Source organism: Passer domesticus, chromosome 14 (genome assembly GCF_036417665.1).
Source record: "Passer domesticus isolate bPasDom1 chromosome 14, bPasDom1.hap1, whole genome shotgun sequence".
In the NCBI taxonomy this organism is placed as follows: Eukaryota; Metazoa; Chordata; class Aves; order Passeriformes; family Passeridae; genus Passer; species Passer domesticus.
This window is the reverse complement of record NC_087487.1, coordinates 15,591,876-15,611,658: the sequence shown is the minus strand read 5'-3', so window position 1 is coordinate 15,611,658 and position 19,783 is coordinate 15,591,876. Positions and strand designations below refer to the sequence as shown.

At 39.5% G+C, this 19,783-nt stretch overlaps 1 long non-coding RNA gene across 1 annotated transcript; it reads left to right on the top strand.

Moving 5' to 3' along the window:
- Positions 1–326: 326 nt before the first annotated feature.
- Positions 327–17,982, top strand: LOC135280512 (uncharacterized). The gene is made up of 3 exons (XR_010347412.1): positions 327–650; positions 16,717–16,828; positions 17,930–17,982. It is a non-coding gene; the product is annotated as an uncharacterized LOC135280512 (long non-coding RNA).
- Positions 17,983–19,783: the final 1,801 nt, after the last annotated feature.

Here is a 19,783-nt window from a genome sequence, read left to right as displayed (position 1 = left end):
ATATGTAAATATAAATATATATGTATATAAAATTAATAGGCTGATTGTGAAATCATGACCAGCAGTTCTGAGAGCATGATAAAGGCTGGTAGCTGATGAATTGGATAGGAAATGAGCTAGAACCAGTGTAAATGTTCCTGTGATCAGCAAGGGCAGTGTTTGGGGCAGTATTCAGCCTCCCAGATGTTCAGAGCTGGGCTTGAATTGGTTTGTGGTGCAGAGTTCAGCCCTGTGCAAGCAGTTCAGCTACACAAACCCATGTTATTCTTGGCTGGTGGAGAGGTCTCTGCTACTTCAGCTTCATCAAGTGGAAAAAGAGGAATTGCTTAAAAAGAGAGGAAAAGGGTTCTCTTGTTCATTCTAAAATCTCTTCTGTTTGCCAGAGACTTCAGAAAATTCAGTTTGTCTTCAATGTCTGTAGGATGTCACCAATGAAGGACAAGCACAGACAGCTTTACTGTTGGGCTTTCTTCACCATCTTGGATATTTTCCTGTGCAGATGCAATTATCCCTCACTGGCAATTTTTGTGGACTTAGTAATACAGAGACTGGGAGTCAGAGCATGAATTGCTAACAGCACATATTTAATTGGCGGCTTGGCCTGGATTTTAATGTGTCTAGATCTTGGTATCACCTTGCTAAGGGCTCAGGTAAGCTTTACATCACTTCATAGAACTATAAAAATAATAAAAGATATCCTGATTCATGGCACAGCCTGTTGGAGAGAGGTAGGGGAATTGTGGCTGCTCTTAACAGCAGTCCCCTGCTCATTTAATTTCCTATGATGCCTACAAACAGAAAACGGTCACAGTTCCAGCCCAAGCAGCACATTAGAAATAAAGCATAGAATGGATAATTTTGGCCTTGAAAGCACCATGGAATTGTTTTATTTCTGAGAACATTTCATAGACTGCTTCCATCCAGGAATATTTTAACTTTTCCAACAGTTCAGTGTTCACATCTACCAGCATGGCTCAAGCCAGGCTGTCTCAGGGCTTTGGCACTGGTAAACTTTGAATGACAGGGAAAATATATGTTACAGGCTGGGAAAGGGAGAGTGCTTTTGATGGGAGAGGAATCCCCTTGGGCCTTGATGTTTGTCTGTGGCCTTAGGTGAGGTTTGCTTAGTGGTGTCTGCCCGGTCTCCAGTGGACAATAGTCTGTGCCATAAAAAGCTTCCATGCATAATACGTCGTATTTGTTGGCCTCTGCCTTGAAGAAACCCAGATGAGAGCTGTTTATATCCATCAAGGGACAATCTCCAGTAGGAAAGATAGTTCTCTTTGGCTACAGGATATCTATGCCATTTCATTTTATTCTACCTTTCAATCTTATGGACTTTTTTTTTCTGCCTTTTTTTCCTCCTCTCACTCTCTCTTTACACTTATCTTAAATGTGGGGAGTTTTAAGTATCTATAACTATCTGGAAGACCAATAGGACTGAAAATAATCAACATTCATCATACAATTTAATTAAATTTAATTAAAGAATGTTCAAAACAATAAATGAAAGCGTATAATCAGTGTCTATAAAATTCTTTCTCCTTCATGTTTTAAGTTCTCCGTTTGTAGGCAGAATCAGGTTATAAAAAGTTAAGAGTCAACTGTAAAAATAAGATCTCAGAGAAAACATGCTGGGAAGAGAAAAAAAGAGACAACAAACCTACCGAAAAAAGAAAAAGTCCAACAACCCTAACACATTCCTGCTGCCTGCCTGGCAGTACTAATCTTTTCCCCTAAGACCCAGCGTGTTGTAAGCTCACACCGGGGCATTTCCCCACTGCCAGGCTCAATTTGGGGTGCACAAATGTGCACACACACATGTGCACCCACACTGCATCCCCTGGCAGATGAGAGTCAGCAAGAGAGAGAAAGTGTCTGTCACACCCTCTAAATTCAGGTGGCCTCAAGCAGTGCCATATAATCCCAGCCTCAATTAAACTTTCCAAGGTCAGTGGTGTTCTACCAGGTCAGACATAAATAAGTCAGGTGAGAGTCCTAGGGCACTGAAAAGCCATATTTATTCTTTATCCACAGTTCATAGCTATCAAATGAAGCCTAACAGAGAGAGAAAGAGAGAGAGTGAGTCTGGCTCTCAGAGCTGCTTCTGTTGTAAGTATTTTTTTTTTTTTTAAAGAAAAAGCCCTACCTCAGAATTACCTAAAACTTCACTGTGACTGTGGAAGTTTTGGAAAGACAAAGGAAAAGATTTTAATTCAGCAACAATTATGATTAATTTATTCAAGTGAAAATAACTCAGTTGTGCTGAAGATCCTTTTTTTTTGTAAAGAGGGAATTATTATTTTTAAATTTGAGAGCACATGCCACCATAAACCCCTCTCAAATTGAGATATACAGATTTCATGTACTGATCAACCAGTAATTAAAATGGGCCAATATTGAACAGTCTATTGTGTTTGTAAAGAGAATATTTAATTTTCTCTTGTTTTGGGAGAGCAGAGGAAAGGATAAGGAGAATATATCTTAGTTCAAAAGTGTTAAAGACTGTGGACTTACTCTGGTTTCTCTGGGTGTCAGACCCATTGAGAAGAGTTATCACATTCTGGGAAAGTAATTAAGGACAGTTGAGGTCCACTGATTTCTGCACTGTCTGAAGAACTAAGTGAATTTTCTAGGCCTTTATGACTAATAACCAAATTAATATATATGTTTTAATAAACCAACACACCACAAGTCTGCCCTGCTGTACTGCTTAGTATTTTAGAGGCAGAGTTCTGACTTCAGCCATTTGACCTTTCTAATATTATTGTTCAAGAGGAAAAGAAAAAAAAAGTTTGAGAGGTATTTTAGGGAGAATTACTAAAACCAAAAAGAAAATAGTTCTCAAAATTCTCCCTTGTCTACCTCAAAAAAAAAAAGTGCAATTACTGTTGTATTTTAAGACTCATAAGCAGAAAGTGTAAGTGCTTTTTTAAAGAGGGTACAGAGGTCTGGAGCTGGTTTTGTTCTGTTGACCTAACTTGATTTACACCAGTTTACGCAGTTGAGAAACTGATACATTAATGCTGCTGGAAAAGTCATCTCACACATTTGGTTTGTTTTTCCTTATTTAATCTTTTTTCATTATTAAGATATGGTGATCTATTAAGCATGATAAGGTATATATATCTCTTTTTAATGGCTTTCACTCTTCTGCTGAGAAATAATTTTGAGAGTGCAATTAAGTAATAACAAAAATAAATTTCCAGATATCTTTGTGAATACTAGTGTTAGCTTTTATTTAGTATATATAAGGAGATCACATCATTAATTATTGCAAATATTCAGACAGTGGATACTTATGCACATGGTTTTGAATCACTGAATATATACAAGAGTAACTTTTAATCTGTGAAATATTCAAACACATGTATAATCACACATTTATCTTCTTACAATAACTTGCACACTTGCAATCAGGAAATGGAAAAAATAGTAGGTGATTAGCATGTCCAGACACATAATGACGAGTGTTGATTGGTTAAAGTGAGCACTTTCCAAACAAAGAAAAGTATTTGTCAAAACTGTTTTACAATTTGGGATATATTCATTGTCAGGCAGCTGTATTAGTGATTCTGACTCTAAAAATTTGAAGATAAAGTTAAAAAAGCACAGGCATTAGGGAGAGTTTATGGTGGACAAAGTGACACAGAAATGTGTTTATAGAAATATCACTTTTATTTTATAGGCAATAATATTAGACATGATTTCAGTGTTTGGTGCCCATTAGCATATGTGTTGAATTCTCTGCTTCTGTGCTTCTGGTTTTAACATCTGTAAGTATAAGGGAAAAATCTTGACAAATGTTTCTGAAGGTTTTGTGTTCTCTTTATCCCACCACTGGATTGCAATCTGTGTTGTGCCTGCTGCAATAACAGGAGAATTGGGATCAGATAACCGCTCCACAGATTAGATGTGAAGAAAGGGTGTTACAACAACAAACCCACTTCCTCTCAGGTTTTAACCATACCCTGTGTTTCAGTGACAGGACAAGGGCGGGGGGTGGAAAGGAAAATTTATCTTTTTGCTGCATCTACTACTTCTATCAGTTTCCCCAGCCAGCCCTCAAATACGTGTCTTAGTGGTGAATACCTTACACGACTCATTCTTGAAGGAAGGAATTAAAGCAAACTTCAAACAATCAATGCCCTAAGAAATTTCACTATGAGCTGGACTAAAAGGTGATTAAATGAAGCTGAATCCAAGAACACATTTTCCCTGAAAGGAAAGTAGAAAATGTCCCTTTAAGGCTAAGTTGATAGAAATGTATATAGAATTTTTAAATATAACTCCCACCTCACTGAAGCTCTCAATCTTAAATACTGGCACGTAGGAAGGCCATGGAAATTCCTTCAGCTGGAGGGTCTTTTATAAAACTTAAAATTCTGAAAAGACTTAACAGACTTTTTGATAATTTACATTCATCTCCACCATGTTAGACATACTAACTAAGGGTTATGAGCCAACTGTTTTTTCCAGGTCCAAGTTAGATTAGTTACAACATCCAGAGTTATTAATTGGAAAGAAGAGGACATTTAAGAGGGCATTCTAAAGCTCAGCATTTTGTATTGCACCTGTGTGTTCTGTTCTCCATTTATTCAGAATAAGTACTTGAAGTCAGTGGCTGAAATGAAAGTAAATGATCATAAAGTGTTGTGAGGAGATTCTCAGCCTGAGGAAGCAGCACAGTAGCAGAGAAATTGAACAAGTCTTGATCTTTCATGGATGTGGACAAAGTCACTTCTGAGGGGAAAGGATAAAGTGAGGAAATGTGTAGTCTGACTGTCGTGTGAAAAGTGAACAGATTTTTGGACCTCAGAAAAGGGATCTTAGCCTTTTATGGCTGAATTCATTGTGTTCCTAACCCTGTTTCATGTCTTGTTTTCACCATTTAGCAAAGTTGGATAATGATTTACTTTTGGTACAGCCTAGAGTGAGAAAGAAATTGGTAATGAATTGCCTTTTTCCATACTCCAGAGTGTTTCAGTGTCTAAAATGTCCCAGAGGTTCCCCCAGAAGTTCATGTGGGGATTGTGCTACTGGTCAAAACCTTTTCTGTATATCACTCTTTCTTTAGGATGCATTGACCATCATGGTCGGGATGCAGGAATTGTTTCATGCATCAGCCAGGCTTTCCAGCTTAACTTTTTGGCTACTTTGAAGATACTGCACTGGGAACAGATGTGTGTGGAAAGGAGGAATCAGATTTATGTGTCTCTAATCTATTTCAAAGTGTCCTCACACACAGTGCATAGGGACAAAAAGTAAAAAAATATTCATTGCTATTTTTTGTTTTGCTATAGATTTTTCACATCTCATGTTATATAATTGACCAAAGCCAATGATGATGAAGTTATATAGATGTTTTGTAGGTCTATAAAGAGTCATGACTTTCTGTACAGTAGCAATGTTCTTGATGTTGCACTGTCTGGAGCGAATGTTCTGATTAATGCATGTTTTGCTTCCTGATTTAAGAAATAGCTTATGGCTAAAAATACTTAGATGCTTTCTGACTTATTGCATCTTCTTTTCTATTCTCCCACCCCCCTTTTCCTTCTAGGATCTTATTCCCATACATATGCACAATATAAATATATGTTTTTGGAAATCTGTCAGCTTTGGGGATATCCCTGATGCAATACTATTATGAGATGCCTCTCAGGACTGGTATTTGTATAGAAAAATGAGTTTTTGTTAGACCACATTTGTGAATCTATCATCTGGTGGGGATACTCTAGTCAGAGTGTGTTGTTTGTCAAAACAACAAGCAGCAAATGTGGCCACATCATTTACAGACTTGTGGGGGGCAGGAGGGAGGCTGTTTCTGCTGTTAAAACAGCAGGAAAAGTCAGGGTGATCTGTCACAACCACGGCACAGAGATGTCACCTGCAGCTCCAGTTCCCCAGGCAGTGGGGATGTGTTTGGGAAGGCAGGGGCTGTGGTGGGGGTACACCTTGCACCAAGCAACTGCATGTTCTGCAGGGAACAACCTCTTGAAACATGACCTAACTCAGTCCTCTGGTCCAAGTCTGAGTAATCCCAGAACCAACAGCAGAAGGCTGGGTTAGGTTCTCTCCTTGGCTTTTCAGAGAGGTGGTTGGGGTGGAGGACAGGCTTGTGGGCTGTTAGCCAGAAATACAAAATATAGTTTTGTTGTTTGCACCCTCTCCTTGGGCAGCAGTGCCAGTGGAAACTGCTGTGCTTCTACAGGGCAGTCAGTGTTTGATTTTCCTTTCAATTTCCTCAAGCACTGAAATCCAAGTGTTTATGGTGATGTCCATACTGATATCTTTAGTTTTAACTCAGCAATGCAGTAAAAAATGATTTTTCCCAAAAACCTTTGTTCGCAAAAGGACTTTATTACAGGTGAACAAAATATATTTCCTCTGCTCCAGGGACTATGCATAGATACATTTTATATTTTCCAGGTCTATTTAGCACAACTGGACTGTTGGCCAGTTAGTCCTCTGGTCCCTTAGCCTGAACTTGCTGGAGGAGTGGTGTGCTAAAGAAAGTGCCCACTTTGTTTTTATCTGCCAAGCTGTAAACCACCTACTTGTGTCCTTTTGTGTCTTTTGTGAAGCCCGTTAATAGCTGTTACTGCTAATTGCTGTGCTTAGCTTGCTGTGTTCATCTCTGGGCAGGAACCAGGGAGATCAAAGAGCAGGATACTCCATAAAGTCTTGCAGTGTTCATCCTGCAGCTCTAATTCACCTGCACATGGCCGAGGAACTGCACAGGGCTGGCACAAAACATCCAAAAACAGTTGGAGAAAGAAAAATTTGGTTTATTTCACACAAACACTTGAACTGTTTTAGATTCAAAATGTAGATTCAAGATGAAGTGTTTTGCACTGATTTGAAGCAGGTCAGTGCCTTTGGAGGCTGTCCTGACACCTCTGTTATCTAAAGCAGACTATGAGGGATGATAAGTTTTTCCTTTATCTTAAAAAAAACCAACAGTTTCATAGAAACATATGACTCGACAAAACCTTAGAAGTCATGATGAGTCCTTCATCAGATTAAAACCCACAAAATGCAGTGGTCCAGTTCCTCAAGATCGTAACAAATCTTTATTAGAAGTGATACAAAAATCCTAAAATATATATATTGTTCCACCAAATTAGAGTTGAAGGATTAAGAGCTTTCTTAGCATCCAACACATCTGAAAATACAAGTGCCTTGGAGGTGAAAACACTCACCCATTCCTATGAAGGTCTTCCAATCTGATGTTACATTGGAAACTCCCTTCTTTCACCTTCCCTTGACTTAGAAATGGGGGCCCTGGCATTGTTATGGAAATTTCAAAGAGTTGAAGATATTCCCAAACGCAGAAAGGCCTCCCTGAGGCCTTTCTTCAGACTTCATGCTGGATTCTGACTGGAGACTTGCCAATGTTATTGGGCTGCATTGTCCCTCTTGGAGGGAGAAACAAATGTCCCATCAATGATTTGGGTAGCTTCTAACAAATCCATCTCCTGCAGAATAGAGAATATATTTATTATTTATTTGATCCTTTAATTATATCAGCCATGCTACCAGCTTTGGAACCACTTTGGACTCCAATAGGCTGAAAGGGTTGCAACTGTTTTGTTAAATTTTGTAAGAAAGCCTTCATTCAATGTTTTCATCCAAAATACATTAAGAATCCAAATTTTTTTCCTCGTGGTGGTCTCTCTTGCTTAATAGTATCCACCAGATCTCTGGCATGTTATTATGGATTTCCTGCTCATGTTAGCTGTAGATTTTTGTCTCTGCTCTGATGGATTGTTGATATAAAATTACCAGCTGATGTTTATCCACAGATGTAGGAATAACAGTATTATTAACTATTCCTATATATATTTTGTGTCATTATGACTGTAAGGGCTTGTCTGAATAATAAAGATTCCCTTGAGTGGGACTCACTAGGGTAAATGACTGTTTAATAAAGACAGATAATGTAGATGAATCATTTTGACTACTTAGAGGAGCAATTGTGCTAAAACTCCTAACTTACACAAAGTCCTTCTGAACACATTAGGGGTCAAATCCTGCCCCTTGAGATCATTGTAACATTGCTGCTGAGTAGAAAAAGATTGAGGCCTCACTTTAGGAGCAGGAACAAAATTTTTGCAGTGGGAACTTGATTTCTTTATGTGGGTGAAACACTCAAATGCTACCATTATTTAAACACTAAGACTATAAGTAGTATAAAAACATGCCTACATAAATGTCTATATTCTGTCTTCATATGTTGAAATATGTGTTTAAAATAGATTTCTGCTAAATTATATGGCTTAGTTTTCTCTCTCCTCCATGATGTGATACTTCATGGTACACTGAAAGAATAAGAATATGAGTTTATTAAGTTTACTCAGAAAACTATTCAGTCATCTGTATGAGCTCTTGGAGCTATGTCAACATTTTCTTGAAAGATATCTGAGATTATTTGATGTTTACTTTTTTAAGTACAGTATTTGTGAGTAAAAGTGCACAAGAACATTTTATTACATTTTAAATGTAATTCCTGATCCCAGGGTGCTGTCTATATAAATCTGAACAAACCTACGAAATCACTATCTATATTAGATCAGCAAATCCTCTCAGTCCCAGAACTGGTCAATGTGTTAAGAATAAGAGGCAAAAGTGAAATTCCTTGGTAATAAAACTTCTGAGCCTTGACAACTGTGAAGTAATGCTATTTCTTGCAGCATTGCCTAGACCTTTCAAAGTGCACTACTCTTTATTATATGCCTTTCCTCTGCCCCTAAACCTTCACTTCTAAAGTGCACATCTCACAGGTAACTAGGATATAATGTACTTTTCAATCAACATCCTAATTCACTCAATGTAGCATGAGTTTTAGATAAACCAGGAAGATGTGAAATACAGAATAAAAGGTTTAGGCTGTATGATGCCACTCACCTGTTTTAAATCTTGTGTTATCTGTGCAAAAAATACGGAAAGAGTTCTCCTTCAGGAAAATTCAGTGTGGCCCAGCTCTTCTCCCAGGCAACAACGACAACAGCTCCCAGCATTTCTGCAAGGTCCTACTCCTGATCTTCTGGGAGGTTTACACCTTCTTCCAGCTTGTTCTCTCCCAGGCTCCTGCCAGGCCTTTATGTGGGCAAAAAAATGATGTTTTCCTTGGATCCATCAGCTCTGGGGGACAATTTTGCCCTTCAAGTCCCAGTACCTGTGATGGCATAGCTCACTCTGACATTTCTGTGTTTCAACCAAGAGTGGAAGTGAGCAGCACGAGAAGGGCTGAGATGGTTTTTGTGCAGCCTCTCTGGTTTCATGGAGTAAAAATTTCCTAAAGATAAAACACAGGGTGAACCAGATTTCATCTGTAGAGTGGAACAAGGAGATTCATAAGGTGCAGGTCTCCTAATTACCAGATTTTCCATAACTTATGTAAACTTATATGTAAATCCCCTGAAGTGAAGAACCTAAACGCAACATTAAAATTTGTGTTGTGGTTTGAAAGCAGATCCAAGGTTCTGCAGGGTAATTGGCTGCTGCTCTCATTGTTTATGCTTGCACACACAGGCTGTGGTGGGCTTGTCTCTGCTGGCAGCATGGATAGGTTTAATTTTACTCTAATCAAGGCAAAATACCTTGCTGAGAGGCTCAGGTTCAACATCATGCTAATAAACTATGTGGCTTTTGGAAAGAGATGCTTTCCATCTGGCAAGTCTAGAGCATGGGCTTGAGCATGACTTCAGTTGTGTGCAGAAATCCCTGTAGATGTGACCAGAAGTTTTTGAGGGACCTAATACATGAGATAAATGCATGACAAAAACATAGACCCATTTAAAAAAACACAGGGTCCAGAATTAACAATCACAGAGTTCATGGACTCACTTAAAGGTAAGGGGCAGCTGGTAATTATGTACACAGATTTGTTGGTGGTTTTTTTTTTTTTTTTTTTTTTTTTTCCCTGGCCTTGAATCAGGCTAATCTTTACTGCACAAGGTAGAGCATGGCAAATATGGAAACATCTGTGTTATGCAAATTCCTCTGAAATGGTTGAATGACAGGTAACTGACTGTATTTTGGAGCTGTTCCAGGTAGAGTGAATCAACAGTTTCCAGCAAGTCAATCCAGCAAAAATCTGCAAGGCTCCTTTTTATGCATACAGAGCTGTGAGCTTGTGTTGACTGCTTTCAGCTGAAACCAGAAATAGTTTAAAAAATAAAAAAAAAATATTTAGACCTTAGAGGTACTCAGATAACTAAAAGACAGGCTGAATTCATCCTGAGATTTCTGCTCCAACTATCCAGCAAGCTTGCCTGTGATAATTTTTGCTCCTTCTCTCTTGTGTTACTCCTTTGGCCATCCCTAGGGAGACATCTGAGCGTGTCCTGGAACATTTTGATCCTGTCCATGGAGAGGGGAAGGGAGGGAGCTCCCCATGTGAGCCCAGGGCAGCACAGGCCTCCCACTGTGTGAGTGGGGACACGAGGCCAGCTCAGGGAGAAGATTCCAGCCCTTAGACATCAAAAACTTCCCAGTCTGCTCTGTAAGAATAAAGATTTTGAGAATCCTTGGCACTGGGTGCTGCAGGACCCTACACCACCCGCCTAACCCTTAAAACACCAGCTCTGCATTGCTATGGGCAACAGATGGGGAGGTCTGAGGAAGAAATCCTGCCAAATAGTTTTCCTATTTCAAGAAGTTGTAGTGCTTCCCTTCTGGATGGACTTGCTGCTAGCTGGCACCAGAGCTCATGGGATTAACATTTCATACCCATAACATTGACAGAAATAGGAAACATGACTTTGGAGAAATAAAAGTGCAGTTATACAAAGAGTAGCATGATGATCTTTTTAAATGTAGCCTTGGCCCAATCAAGAATCCTTATAATTTAATTTTCACTGGTCAGAGATATGTGATCCTTTTCTGCTAAATATTTTACATTTCTTAGATCTGATTAATTGTAAACATGCTGAAATGTTCTCTGCTACTGCTGCTGCCTCTGATTCACTGGTGACCTGTAGAAAGAGGCAACACATGCTTATTGTTAAAAAAAAAGAAAAAAGAACAGGAGGATCATCTATTGCTCAGATGAAAGACAGAGACAAAATAACCAATCTGTAATGCAGATTTATTAATAGTCATTCACTGGTTTTCACTGAAATACTCTTCACATAACCTTGACTTTATTAAGTAGTCCTTAAGGTGCATTTTGAAGACAGATAATGAGTTTGGGGAATAGTCTTATCTACATCAAGCTAATCTTTAACAGCTTGGAAGGGAACTCACAGAAACTTTTCCACTTTAAGTGACATAGCCATGTTCAAATCAAGCCTTTTAAAATGTCATTTTAATAGAAGAGTTTACAGGCATTTTTAATCGCTACGCTTCATAGAGGAATATTATTTAAATGAAGAAGACAGAAAAAGTTGTTGAGTTTTTAATAGTAATAATGGGACTGGAGGCAAGTGAGTGGTGTTGGGGCAGCAGGTATGCTGCTGTTGTGCACTTAGTGTCTTGATTAACAAAGACAAGGCAGCTCTTGTTTAAAAAATAACTTTTTCACAGTGGCTGTTGCTTTAAAAGGCAGGGCCAGGGCGAAGGCAGGAGCTTCGAGTGATATTTGGGTGCTAAATCTGCACATGTAACCTTGTCCAGCTTCCACATGCAGAAGCTCTCAAGAGCCTCCTGACCCTTTGCTGGCACAGAGTTGTGTGCGCAAGTGAGAGAGGGATGAAAAAGAGAAACTAAAAGAAAAATGAGCAGAGAGTTGCTATTTTAAAATGAACTCAGATTTACAGCATCTGTACTTTCTCTTCAGTTTCCAGCATGCCCTGGAAGGTAGTTTTACTTTTCCTGCATTGTGTGTAAAGCCCCAAAGGCACACACCAGCCTTTTTCCCCCAGCTCATGTATGAAGTTGCTCACACCTCAGGCTCAATTTTAATCCACTTGTACAGGCAGATGAGTTACACGAACCCTCTTCTGCTGATTCCAGTTGGCTTAGCTCATTTTGTTTAGCTTGCTTTATTGTTTGGGCATTAAATGTCCCAGCTCTCCCAAGTGCACACACATTTGGTTTCTGACTAATGCACAGCCTCCGTCAGAGAGACAGAATTTGCCATTTAGAATCCAGCATGACTTGGAGTCAGGTTGTGACTCAGATACCACAAACTGTACACAGAATAGACCACAAATTCCTCCAGTAAGACTGAAAAAGGCTTTCCGAGAAGCCACTTCCTCCTCTGGTTATAGCCTAACCCTGACTGACAGGTAGCAAATAACCATCGGGGTTTTGAGTGGCATTTTTCTCTCCTACTTTTTGTTAAAATTTTTTTCTGCTGAATTCATGGCTGTTTTAAATCCTGTCTTTTTGTGTGCACAAAGAACAGCGCTTTTGGCTAGATGTGGCTGGAGAAATCTTGGTTGGCTACATTTTTCTGGAAATACGGGCATCCACTGACTGAGCTCTGAGGCTGGGAATTCTAAGAGGACACTGAGGGCAAAACTCAGCCTGACCCATCTGGGTTCCCCTGAGCCGCAGCTGCAGCTCTCTTGTGCTTTGTCCACAAACCCATAAATCGACTGGGTTTGCTCGAAAAGTTCCTGAACTTTGGCAAAACCTTTCAATGAACCTGCTGGGGGCTGGAGAGGGGAGAGGCAAGGGATGGGACCAGGGCTGCCAGTGTGGGGAGGTTTGCAAGGAAACCTGAAACCAGGTGAGATTCCCAAACTGTTTCCTCGGGCTGCAGACGTGCAGGCAATTCTCATTTGGAAACAGAACTGGAGTTAACAAATCTGCTAACAAGCCTCACACGCTTGCTGACCAGTAGTAAATCCCAGCTCGATTTATTACTGAACACAGCACTTTGGCCTAGGTCCTGAGTGTCATTTTGCAAGTGGACAGGGAACAAGTTACACTCTTAAATTCTAGTGAGAAAACTGGTTGAGAGAATCAGATGGGCAGCAGGCCTTTGATTTAACTTCTCTTTTACTTTCTCTCTTTTTTTGAATTTCATTTAATGAAACAAGAGAATTCATCTGCCAACACGCTATTCTGTGCTCTTTTGTCAATAGAAAAGTTGTTTTGCTAATGGTTATCTGTCTGCAAGTCCTTGACCTGCTTGTAAACACATTTCTGCAGGAAAACCCCAGGCCATGGCCTCGAGCATTTACGTCAACAAGAAGAGATAAAGTGACCAAAACTTAACCTGATCTGGCCTGGAGTGCCCTCTACTGCCCCTTGACCAAATACTTCCCTAATCTATGTCCTCCTGAAAGGAACAGATTGTTGTGTAAGAAGTATCACCTGGAATGAAATCAATTTTGGGAGCCTGATTTCCTCCTTTCCTCCAGCTCATAGTCAAAGCCTGTTGAATTGCTGGGGGTTAAGGAATAAAGTCTGGGCTGTTTTTGGTGGCAGGGTAGGAGTCTTCCCCGGGATCACCCCCTCTGTCCCCACCTCAGCCACCCGGCCGTGTCCTGTCATGCCACGTTAAACACGTCACCTTCCGAGCCCTGCGACAAACGCCGCAAAACTGAACGGGCCGATCAAGTTGCCTTTAAAAGCCATTTGCTGATCCCCAGGGATTTGTTCTGGATTCACACAGCGCAAACCAAGGCTGTGATACAGCCAGGATTCAGAGAGTCACTAAAATGGGACAGACAACCCAGATTTTGGTGTGGTGCTGCAAGGTAGGCAGTGGTGGAGATGCAGAGATGGGATGGCACGAGCATCCCAGTTTGGCCACTGCATCCACTCCTGGAGCTGGGGTGAAATCTGGCTGAAGCCAAACACAATGCTGGGGATAGAAATGACACCAAATTTTCCTGAGAAGCAAGGAATATGTCTATTTGCTTTTTTTGGTAAGAGCTGGACTCGTTGAGGCACTTGCCTCAACAAAATATAGAATATGTATTGTCTCAAGAAATATAAGCTATGGAAAACTTGTATTGAGAACATAAATGAGGAAATTATGATTATGTTTTTCAAAGCAAAATAGTTTTATTTAATGATGAAAATCCACGCTTGATTTTGGATGTTTCATAACAAACCAAAACCAAATGACCTACAAATGGATAATGAGATGCTGATTCACAACTGCCTTATGCTCATTCTCCAGTTGTTGAGGATGAACTGGGCTGCAAATCAGTCTTTACTTATCCAGTAAATATCTGTGGTTGATCACTGCATGCACTGTGAAACTGTACAAGACAGACCAAAACCTCTCTCAAGTGTGTAAATCTGAGGCAGAAGAGGGAAAGTAAAGCTTAAGGAAAGGGCTCAGATGGAATCATATTGCTGTGTTTTGGTGCTGAGGGACTCTTGGATGCTCACCAGGCATGGTGGATGAAGGTGTCCATCCCTGGACAGTGCTCAGGCCATGAAACTGAAATCTGGGCTCTAAAGCATCTCCCACTTCTCTTGAAGACAGTTTATTGCCTTTATCTGCCCCATTTGATGGTAGATGTAATCTGAGGTGGGTTTCCTGCAGCTATCTCACAGACTTCTACCAAGTGTTGGGAGGAGAACATGAAATCCTTTAGGTTTAATTCCAGCTGGGTAATTTTCTTAGGATGCAGCTGTTTTATAGTCTTTTATGCATTTAACCTTGTTTAACCAATGCAAGGCATTTATTGTTCCAGCTTTGCATAGTGGGATTAATTCACAAGCTTTATTCTAAACTGGACAGTAACTATCAGTGTTGGCTAACAAAGTATAATTTCAGCTATTCTGACAGAAAAATCAAACTTTGGAAAACAAAATAGATTTTATTTTCTTTTTCTATAGAAAGCATCTATTTAAGGAAAAGTGATTTTATTTTTCCCATAGGAAATATTTCTGAGAGAAAATATTTCATCTCCTAAATTGAAAATGTAAATTTTAACCTTGCTTAATAATTCAAAATAATTGCTCCTTTTTTATTTTCTTACAAGATTTCTTTATTTCTTTTCTTACAAAATTCAACAGGACTTTGAAGACAAACACAGATTTGACAGGCATCTTTTCAAATTGAAAAGATTGTTTTTATGGTGAAGAAAACTTGTCTTCTTCACAAAGTACAAAGCTGTGTAATCAAAGAAAGGTGAAGGGCTGGCTGAATCTATTCAGTATTCTCAGTTACTTTCCAAACCAAACTTCTGAATGCATGTTAGTTATTCAGATTAAGTCATACTCCCAAACTCCCTCCAGGTTCTCCACTGGAGATGATATTTATACAGCACTAATAGAGAAAACTTGGTGCGTTTCAAAAAATAATTCCCAAGTAAACCAAAGCTGGGTTCAGCAGATGTATCAGGGGAAGTTTCAGGGAAGTCTGACTATCTTCTGTTGCTACAAAGGCCAGCTTCAATTTAAATCTCAGCCCCTCAATATTGCAAGGGAGGAAGCTTTAAAAACATTAAGTGACCTGTATCAATGTTTCTGCTCCTAATCAAAATATACATACTCTTTTTGTTACAAGATTTGCCAGAATTAATTGACACTGAAGTTTTAAACTGACTTTTGGTAATGGAGCATTTTATCCATTGTAAATTTGTGAAAATTTTCCTGACTTTTCAGTCTAGAGCTATGGAACTTTTGGAAATTTCAAATCATTTATTGGATGGGACACATCAGGCTCCAGTGATTTTAGTGAATATAAAAATGAAGTGAGTTCTTGCTATGGCTTAGAACGAGAATAAATATTACTAACAGCAGTGCCAAGATTCTCCAGTTGAAATCAGCATATCTTGTAGTCTAAAGTGTGCTTCATATTTGGAATCACATGGGAGAAAGGACACACTTTTCTCTGCATGTCTCTGTCTTTTTTTTTTTTTTTTTTTTACACCAATCAGTCCATCATTTATCCATAAACTTTCTAACACAGTGATATGGTGACCTATTAGAAATGGTAATCCTGTAAGCATGAAAATGTACCTGGGTCTTTTTCATACAGGCTCATGCACTCATATAGATCTGTGTGTCAATATATAGTGGCTGACATAACAAATATTTTTGTTTTTAGAAATAAGAGGATTTTCCTTGGGGACTGTAAGTAGATTCAGAGGATATTCTCAGGTATCTGACTGTATTTCACTGTGATATTCATATTGTCAATAGTAGGACCTTTCTGTGGAAAATGGGGTTTTTCCTGTAAACATAATAATATTATGGATGGTGAAATATACTGTAAATGTTAAACAAAAAAAGAGAACTAAATTGCAGACTATTCCCTGGTCAGCAAAACTCACCCATTATTTTTCAGTTTGCTGAATCTGTAGTTTTTACAATTTTTTTAAAACTGTGACTTTTCAGATTCATGAGGGTAGCATAGGTAATCTTCATATTTATAAGGACACACTGTCAACTTGCTTTTCATAATTTATAAACTCTTTTTTTTTTATTATTCCCTTCCCCTGTTGGAAGCCTGAAACTGGCATGTTTCCTTAATGGAGCTGGGAAGAAACTCTGCATTTTTGCTCAGGGAGATGAGTTCTCAGAAATAAGCTATCTGTGCTTCATGCAAAGGAGCAGTATCTGAGTTGGCTGAGTAGGGCTGGAATTAGTGCTGTAGGGTCTATTTTGCAAGTGTGTGCATGCTTTAGATTTTCAAGTTGCAACTTGCATTTTGGCTTGGTGAGGGATTTGTCAATACATTTCAGCTCTGTATGTCTTTGTTGATGTGAGCTGGATGAATGTTCATTGCCTTGTTAGGCTGGACTCTTGCCTTTAACAGTCCCAACTGACCTCTTCTCCCCATTGCTTTCTTCACAGCATCTCTCACATTTCCATCTCCTGCTGTGTGCTCCTGGCACAGTGAGAACAGATATTTTTCTTCTGCCCCTGCACTGATGGACTGGCAAGGACATGCATCCCTTATTCCAAGGTGAAATGACAGTGGTTTGATAGCCATTTCCTCTTTCCCTTTGGAATTTCACTGAATTGCTTTTCCGTGGGGTTTATAAAAGTAAATATTTCAGGCATTTAGGTTAACCTTGCTCCTTGGGCTGTTGTAAGTGGGTAGAAACATTTCTTTGTTTTTAGAATTGATCCTAGAATTTGCAAGAGGCCAAGTTTGCTTTCAGAAATAATTCACGGTGTTGATGCTGATTTATAAAACACTATGAAACTGAGTGACTGGGTACTTTAAATACCATCTCTGGGCATGCTAGTCACTATTATGGCAGATAAAATCTGTTTGGAATTACTTTTAATGGCTGTTTGAATTTAAAAAGCTGGTAAGGATTGATTCAAATTGAAGGTCATGAACTCCTTTACCCATTTCCCCTTATTGGCTCAACAAGGGTCCTATTTCATGATCTGTTGGCCATGATGCAACTCATCTGTTTAGTTGAGAAGGTGCTGATATGAGCAATTAAGCTAAAGTGGCATTGGGGAAGAACCTGTTAATATCTGGTAACGTATCGTTGATTCTGTCCATCCATCTGCCAGTCTCTCCCCCATAAGTTCCCAACTTGCTGGTTAGTTTGAGTAAAATTTGGCACAGGAGGGGAGATATTTATTACCATTTTGCTGCTAAATGCTTTTGGACAACTTACAGCTGGTGGAGGGGAGAATTCTCATGCTGGAAGGAAGGACAACTCAGGCAGTGCAGATGTACAGATTGGACAGTTTGGAGGTGGATTGTTGTGTGATTTAGACAAAGTCAAGGATGTGTTTAAAGAAAATTGGAATCATGGGTACCACTGCTCACAGAACATCTTTTTATTTCTATCTTGCTAAACTTTTACCACTGAAGAGGGCCTCGACCACTTACATGCCACTTAAGTCCTTTTATGAGGTTGGATTTCCTTTAGTAATATCCCAAGGAAATAATATGTTTGTGAAGTCTAATACTGCTGATGTTCCTTTAGGATGCCCTGCCCTGGGAATATCTGTGAAACCTGAGGTTAAATCACTTCAGAAAAAAAGGTCTGGGTGAGAGGTAATCTAAACACTTTTTTTTTTTTTTTCTTGATATGCTTAGACTCCATCCTGAACTCTCCTGCAGGATTACAGCAGATCCTGACCCTGTTGACCTGGTATCAACCCTTTTCTGTGAGCTGGGCACAGCAGAGGAGGAGGACAGATACTGTGAGTGGCTTAGGGGCTTAGATGCAGGAGGCTCTGAGCATCAGCACCAGTTGAAAGGATCAAAGGGGGTGTGTGACTCTCTAACCATGCTAATTAATGGAAGAAGTGGTATTTGGTCTTCATTATGGACTTTAAGAAAGAAAAAAAGAGAAGTCAAGTGCTTTTTCCTGTGGTAAATCAGTGAGCAAAGCTGGTGAAAGTAGCAGAGCTGTCTCCACTGGGTTTTCAGCAGCATTTCAAGAGGATGGAACCACTCATGAAGTCATGCTTAGGCAGCACTTTCTTAAAAGTTAAATGTCTGATAAATGCTGATACTGCCTTCTCTGAATTCCTAATATGCTTCTAGACAGAACAGGGCCTTGCTGAGTTTTCCAGTGCTCATGGCATGGAAGAAGCCTTTAGTGAAGGACTCCCCAGGTTTCTCCTGTACCATCTGCTTTGGACATGGGCTTGAGTCCAGAGGAGGTAACTCTGCCTCTCACCAGCTCAGGCATCACCCATGCCTTCCACTTAAATATCTCTGGGTTGCTACAGAGGGAAATAGAAGGCAAATGACCAGGACTCATTGGCAGCCACCTGGGGGCCAGAGCACTGAGGGTCAGAGGGTGCAATAAGAGCATTTTAGGGACATTTCTGCGTTCGATGCTTTATTAGCTCTCAAAATGGGGAATGCAAAGCTCTCTTCTGAATCCTGAACAATCCTTCCCAATCTCTGACCCTTGCTTTAACTCATTTAGATAATGCTTAAATTTGGAAGGAAATCACTGGTTACAGGAGGCTTTACCTTAGACGTGGGACCATGTTCTGACAGTGGGTTCACCTGCTTATTGTCTTTGTATATTCACATGGCATGCAAATCTCAACCTGCTCACATGATATGTACAAATATATGTGTCCAGGCCATAAAGACTGCAGGGCAGTAATTCCAGTTCTTACATATTTAACCATGCTTTTCTACTAGCAGTCTACATGAATTTGAAAATTGTGTAAATATATGTTTATGTACAACTGAGGATGATCAGGTTTTAACTAAACAACAAAAAAATAATGGAAAATTATACTTTCTGTGGAAATAGCTGGTTTTACTTGAAAACAGAGACTTTAAAAAAAATTTCCTTTGTGTGGCTTCCTGTGCATTTTGCTAAATGCAAGGTGTTTGAAAGAGGAAAATTTGATACTGACTTCAATTTAGAAATATTTTCTTTCACTAAGTTTCCAATGAATGCGGCTTCATACCTGGAAGTGTCGTTCATGACTCTGTATTTGTGAGTGCTGCTTGATGTGCTTATGCTGTGGTGTGCATATGTTTGTTTTAAACTACAATAGTGGCATGGACCAAAACTGCTAATGGCATGATTTTTATCGTGGTTTCACTACAGAACACGACACCATGTGTGATCATTGGGCATTCAAACAGTGAAATGTGTAAAGCTATTTTTCCATAATTGGTCCCAGGGCAGGGGGTTGATCTCATGTATAAAAGCCTCCAGATATGCTCTTGGTATGGCTTCTAATTAGGGAACCAGGAAAGAACTGAACTTTGGAGACTGTGATGAGTCCATTCCTTTAAAAAAAAAGGAAATAATCACTTTGACCTTGAACTCCAAAAGGCCCTGAAATCAACTGATTTTACTCTTTAAGCTCCTTAACAAGCATGGGGATTAGAGACGAGCTGTGTAGAACGGTTCATATTAGATATAAACGATAACGGACAATAGAAATTCATCTGTGAGCTCAGCACAGGCAT